This window comes from Phyllostomus discolor, chromosome 5 (assembly GCF_004126475.2).
Source record: "Phyllostomus discolor isolate MPI-MPIP mPhyDis1 chromosome 5, mPhyDis1.pri.v3, whole genome shotgun sequence".
NCBI classification, from domain to species: Eukaryota; Metazoa; Chordata; class Mammalia; order Chiroptera; family Phyllostomidae; genus Phyllostomus; species Phyllostomus discolor.
Genome location: NC_040907.2, coordinates 80,242,365 through 80,249,600, shown reverse-complemented (window position 1 = coordinate 80,249,600; position 7,236 = coordinate 80,242,365).

Sequence of the window (7,236 nt, the reverse complement as noted above, 5' to 3'; positions counted from 1 at the left end):
AGGCTGGGGACACAAGCTATTAAACCTACACCATGTTTAATGTATGCTAGTTGTAGTGTAGCAGGACAATCTGACACAAATTATATGCTGTTTGCATAAATTACTATAATTTGTATTCATTTTATCCAGTCAAATAAAAGTTTTTCTCTTCTCACTTTGTTAGTCCTTGTCACTTGGTTAATCTTCCTACCTAAAACTAGAAAAATATTGACCATTTTCCCTAATATGGTTTAATGATCAAACCACCTGTGTTTAAGCATCAAGGCCCAGAATTGTACCCCATGTAGGATTCCCTAGTTTACAACCTTCCAGACTCTCAATTCCATCCATTCCCGTCCTGTCAGCTCTCTCCCACATACTTACATTCTTCCCCTTTGCTGGTTCCATGGAGTTTGGAAGCATATCCACATATCTCCCCTTTTCATTTCCTGAGCATTCTAGCTGCTGATGGGCTCTGTCTGCAGAGGGGGCTACAGCCTTATTACAGGAGTCCCTCCTTATCTGTGGGGATACCTTCCAAAACCATAATGGATGCCTAAAACCACAGATAGTACTGAACCCTATGTTTACTATGTTTTTCTATGCCTACATACCTCTTCACTTCAAGCAAGTGCTTTATAACTTCTCTGTGGCATGTCTAAATTGCTAGCATCATTAATCTTGTGTTTTGGGGCCATTATTAAGCAAAATAAGAGTCACTGGAACACAAGCACTGTAGTACCACAGCAGTCTATCTGATAATTAAGATAGTTACTAAGTAACTAATGGGCAGGTAGTGGACACTATACAGAGAGATGATTCATATCCTGGGTGGGATGGAGCAGAATGGCACAACATGTCATCATGCTGTTCAGAACAGCATGCAATTTAAAGCTTATGAATTTTTTTATCTCTGTAGTTTTCCGTTTAATATATTCAGAACATGGCTGACTGTAGGTGACTGAAACCAAGGAAAGTGGAACTGTGGATAAGGGCAGGGACCAGTGTACCATATTGTAGTAGGTCAGAGAGAGAGACCAATGGTGCTGGGAGAGAATAGGGAGCACAGTGGGAATGAGCCCTGCATCTGTAGCACCTAGGAGTCCAGGTGGATGGACAATAAAAAGTTGGTCCAAATGATAATTAGGACAATGAAAAGACAATATTCACACAAGGTAGTTCTTACTTCCAGCAAAGCCTGAGCACCAATCTTTGGCATGGATCAGTGGCTGTAAGAGTTAAGTCTTCAACCTCTTCCAGGACCTAAAGGAGTAATCTAGAGTGGAAAGAGGGGAAAACAGCCACACCTCCTAAATAATCTCCTATATATCTTATGTCATCAGGCACCCATGTTACTAAGGTAGAATAATCTTCAGAGATATTTCTAGATAATAGCATGTATCTCACTCAAAATGTTCTTGGCTTCAAGAAATAGAAATAACACCAACAAAAAGCAGCCTAAACTATAAGGAAATTTAGTGTTCCACAAAAGAAAATATCCAATATTGCTAAATAAATTGCTTTAAAAATACTCACTAAGGATCTAAACTCTTTATTCTTCCCACTGGCCCATATTAACCTTGTCATCAGGCTAGCTCTCCTCATGGTTGAACGTGGCTTCTGCCTCTTGATGCAGCCTAGACACACCACACCATGTCTTCAGAGGATGACCATGTCTTCATGGCTGTCTTTTGTAAGAGTGAGGAAAATTTCTGGAAAGTCCCTTAGAATATATTCTCTCCCATCTCATTGATCACAATAAACCACAAGCTCAGTCTTAAACAATCCTTGGGCAAGAGGAATAGCACCATCTTGGTTGGCTTTGATGGGTTAGGATTTGGCCCTGGACCTGGGCTGGGGCTGGGATCAACCTCTCCTGATTCACATGAGGGAAGAATAGATTCCAAATCAAATTTGGAGCTCTGCCAACAAGGAATCAGGTAGGTTGAATATTACCTGATAACCAGGAAATGATTAAAACCATATGATTTTAAAGATATCATGAAGGTCCACCTGATGCTCTCATACTTTCCCCAGGCTTTCCTACCTATCTGCATGTGGCTAAAACTTCTTAAATAACGAGACAGCTTTAATTCTACAGTTTCACATGAAAAGCACAAAAATATGAATGTAGATGGAAAAGAGTGAAAATTGGATGGTTTTTTGAGAGAATTTATCCAAATCTAATGACCTGCCCCTAACATTAAGTTATTAATTCTTTCCTGAAATTTTCAGTTACAGCCTCTCCATTTTTCTCACTTTTAAGTCCTCAACCAGCATCAAGCTCCACAAAATACTTCTCTGTTTTATCTTTAACCAAGTAACAGTCTACAGACTAGTTTAACATCTATTAACTATTAGTATACCATTATGTTTTTTTTTAATGAGGAAGCTCTTTTTTTTTTAAGATTTTATTTATTTATTTTTAGAGAGGGAGGGGAGGAAGATAGAGAGAGAGAGAGAGAGAGAGAGAAACATCAATGTGCGGTTGCTGGGGGTTATGGCCTGCAACCCAGGAATGTACCCTGGCTGGGAATCGAACCTGGGACACTTTGGTTCCCAGCCCGCGCTCAATCCACTGAGCTATGCCAGCCAGGATGTTTTTTGTTTTTGGTTGAATTTATTATTTCCTTTTATACCTTTTTTTTCATAGGTTCACATTTCCTGTTTCCCCCATCAATTGTCTCCTCTTTTGAGACCCATAATTCACATTGTTCTGTCTTTGCCAATCACCATCTCATCTGTTTTAAAGAAGCATCCACCGAACTCACATTTTCATCAGCATGAGAAAGATATCCTGCATGTACACAAACACATAAGAGGCAGTGCCAGATTCACAAACATCTCGTGTAGGTGGCCAATTTGTATGTATACCATCTTATCTTACTCCATTACCCCATTTGGGAGCTGCAACACATATAAATTCAGTAAGTGCTTGTAGAAGCCCACCAAGTAGAAACTAATGTTCTTTTCCCTTCTATAGCTGCTCCTATTTTGTACCCATGCAAATAGATACTGATATTTATACAACTTTAAAGGGCTACCCTGTCTGGTGTGGCTCAGTGGATTGAGTGTCATTGTGAACCAAAGGGTCACTGGTTTGATCCTCAGTCAGGGCACATGCCTTGGTTGTAGACCAGGTCCCCAGTAGAGGAAGCATGAGAGGCAACCACACATTGGTGTTTCTCTCCCTCTCTTTCTCCCTCCCTTCCCCTCCCTAAAAATAAGTAAATAAAATCTTTTTAAAAAATAAAGGGCTTATAAAGTCTATAGAGAAGTCTGAGATCCAAATTAAAGTTGTGTCCTTAACTTACCTCATTGTGCAAAAATATTGCTAAATATTTGGTGATGTTATTTTCCATCTGGCCTCCTCCACAATAGCTTACCACAGCAGGAGACATTTAAAAAATGAATTCCAGGCATGATTTATTCACTCTGTGAATTTAAGCCTTAACTTTCAATATATACTTGGTTTTCAAAATAAGCTGCAGAAGAACTAATTAAATGTAACCATTCCACTGCAGTGTAAGAGAGAAGCTCAGGCTTCTCAGAGTCTGCTGTGGTTTTAATGGACTCATGTAGCTGGGTTATATTTTGCAAAATTTCTTTAATAGTGTATATGTGTATTGTATACACATTGGAGGGACTTTTTTACTCCATTGCGGGGATTACTCTGTTGCACAGGTGGCAAACACAAGGCCCCCAGGCCTAATCCAGCCCTCCACCTCTTTTATCCAGCCTGGCACCTTGTTTCCACCTGGCAGCAGCACAGAGCTCTCCCTTAACTATTAAGGAGTAGTTACATTTATACAGTCCAAAAAATACATTTGGCCCTTCGAAGGCAACTGCAAGGCTGATTGGCCCCTGGTGAAAATGAGTTTGACACCCCTGCTCTATAGCCTCTGAATGTCTATTCCTAGTAGAACATGCTTTCTACTCTGGAACCAAAGGGAGAAGTTGATAAGAGTGGGGGCGTAAAGTATATTTAAAGGCATGGAAACCAGTGATAAGAATATGAGTTTATGGGAACAGTAAGTACAACTCCCTAAGGGAATCACTACAGATAGACTTTGAAGTTGCTTAAGAATTGGCAGCATCATAGACTTTTATAATTATCCCTGTGGCTGCACTACATTAACCTAATGCAGTTCTGGGTACACAGAAGGTAAAATAATAACTAACTTGTTGAATTTAGATGAAACTTAAGAAGGACCAAAGCTTAGTGCATATAAAAGGGGAGGAACCTCTGACCCTTTTTCAGAAATAAGTTAAATCTCAGTGCTCTGTCTTCTGTCCTCTTTAGTGTTTGGAGCCTATTTCCCTAACGTCAGTACTTAAAGTAGAAGGAGTCTGTTGGGGAAGATTAGTAACTCAGGTTCACTGGGAACTTACTATAGACCAAATACTATGATGAAGCATTACCAGGACATCAGGCAAATAAAATGAAATTCTTAACCCAATTTTTTAATTAAGAAATTAATTTCTAACATGCCTTCATTGTATCCCATCTACCCTGACACTTTAAATTTTTTTTTAAATTTTATTTTATTTTAATCATTGTTCAAGTACAGATTTCTCCCTTTTACTCCCATTCCAGACCACCCACCCAACCCTCCCCACTTCCCTCCCATTACCACCCTCCCCCTAGTTTTTGTCCATGTGTCCTTTAAATTTGTTCCTGTATACCCTTCCCATTCTCCCCTGAAATTCTCTCTTCTCTCCCCTCTGGTCACTGTCAGTCTGTCCCCTATTTCAGTGTCTTTGGTTATGTTTTGCTTGTTTCTTTGTTTTGTTGTTTAGGTTCCTGTTAAAGGTGAGATCATATGTTATTTGCCTTTCACTGCCTGGCTTGTTTTGCTTAGCATAATGCTTTCCAGCTCCATCCATGCTGTTGCAAAGGGTGGGAGCTCCTTTCTTTCTGCTGCATAGAATTCCATCGTGTAAATGTACCAGAGTTTTTTGATCCATTCATTTACTGATGGGCATCTAGGTTGCTTCCAGCACCTAGCTATTGTAAATTGTGCTGCTATGAACATCGGGATGCAAAGGTTCTTTTGTATTGGTGTTTCAGGGTTCTTAGGATGTAATCCTAGCAGTGGAATTGCTGGGTCAAAAGGCAGATCCATTTTTAGTTTTCTGAGGAAGTTCCATACTGCTTTCCATAGTGGTTGTACCAGTCTGCAGTCCCACCAGCAGTGCACTAAGGTCCCCTTTTCTCCACAACCTCTCCAACACTTATTGTTTGTTGCTTTGTTTATGATGGCCATTCTGACTGGTGTGAAGTGGTATCTCATTGTGGTTTTTATTTGCATCTCTCTGATAGCTAGCGATATTGAACATCGTTTCATGTGTCTTTGGATTTTCTGTATGTCCTCCTTGGAGAAGTGTCTGTTCAAGTCCTTTGCCCATTTTTTAATTGGGTTGCTTGTCTTCTTAGAGTGGAGGCGTGTAAGTTCTTTATATATTTTGGAGATTAAACCCTTGTCTGAGGTATCATTGGCAAATGTTTTCCCATACAGTTGCTTCTCTTTTTATTTTAATACTGTTTTCTTTAGCTGTGCAGAAGCTTTTTATTTTGATGAGATCCCATTTGTTTATTCTTTCCTTTATGTCCCTTGCTCTTGGGGACATATCAGTAAAAATGTTGCTGCGTGAAATATCTGAGATTTTCCTGTCTATGTTCTCCTCTAGGACTTTAATGGTAACATGGCTTATAGTTAAGTCTTTTATCCAGCTTGAATTTATTTTTGTGTATGGTGTAAGTTGGTGCTCGAGTTTCATTTTTTTTTTTTTGCATGTAGCTGTCCAGATCTCCCAACACCATTTGTTGAAGAGACTGTTTTTACTCCATTTTATGTTGCTGCCCCCTTTGTCAAATATTAAGTGACTGTAGAGACTTGGGCTTATTTCTGGGCTCTCTGTTCTGTTCCATTGGTCCATGTGCCTGTTTTTATGCCAGTACCAGGCTGTTTTGATTACAGTGGCCTTGTAGTATAGTTTAGTGTCAGGTATTGTGATCCCTCCTATTTTACTCTTCTTTCTCAAAATTGCAGCAGCTATTCGGGGTCGTTTATGGTTCCATATAAATTTTTTAATTGTTTGTTCTATGTCTGTGAAATAAGCCATTGGTACTTTAATAGGTATTGCATTGATTGTGTAAATTGCTTTGGGTAGTATGGACATTTTGATGATGTTAATTCTTCCAATCCATGAACATGGTATATGTTTCCATTTTTTTGTGTCTTCCTTGATTTCTTCCCTGAGTGTTATGTAGTTTTCTGAATACAAGTCTTTTACCTCTATGGTTAGGTTAATTCCTAGGTATTTTATTTTTCTTTTTGCTATTTCAAATGGGATTTTTTTTCTTGATTTCTAGATATTGACTTTGTATCCCACAATTTTTCCAAATTCATTTATTAGGTCAAGCAGTTTTTTGGTGGAGTCTATAGGATTTTCTATGCACACTATTATTTCATCTGCAAACAGTGACAGTTTTGTTTTGTTTGTTTTAAAATTTTAAAAAAGGTATTTTAGTTGCTCTTAAACTAAAAAACATTAGTGAAGAATTTATTATGTCAATGAAATGAAGACTGTGGATATAGTCTAGCTGATATTGATTATAAAGAAAACAACTGATTGGCCAAATATTAATATGGTCTTGGACATTCATCACAATAGTCTTAAAAATAACTTATTCCAACCAGCCTGTCATTCTCCTCTGAGGCAAGAAGAAGCAGTGTGTTTGAGCAGAATAGAAGAGAAGGACTTATTTATTTACCCATTCAACAAAGTTTTGGGGGTTCCAGCCAAGATGGAAGCATAGGTAGAAATCCTTCACTTTCTCAAACAACCAAAAGGAGTATAACAATCAATCAAAAATCAATAAACAACAAGAAGTACCAGAAAATCTGGAGTATGGCACCCTGACAACCACAGAATTAAAGAAACAGTCAAACAGAACAACCAGACTGGTAAGTCAGTGGACAGAGAGAATCTGAGGTGAGATGGTAGACTGTGCAAGCAGGGCTGACTTAAGGGGAAACTGAGACTCAGAGCTGGCTGTAGACTATGGTGGTTGCTGTGATGGGAGAAACCCCAAGTCTCACAGGAGAGTTCACTGGAAAGTGTGCTAGAGAGAGCAGTGGAGCTGCATTGTTCCCTCTCTGACCCCTCCCCCACAAGCAGCACCACAGCACAGCAAGAGGGTTGCCCTGCCCTGGTGAATACCTAATGCCTCACCCCCTTACAACTTAACAG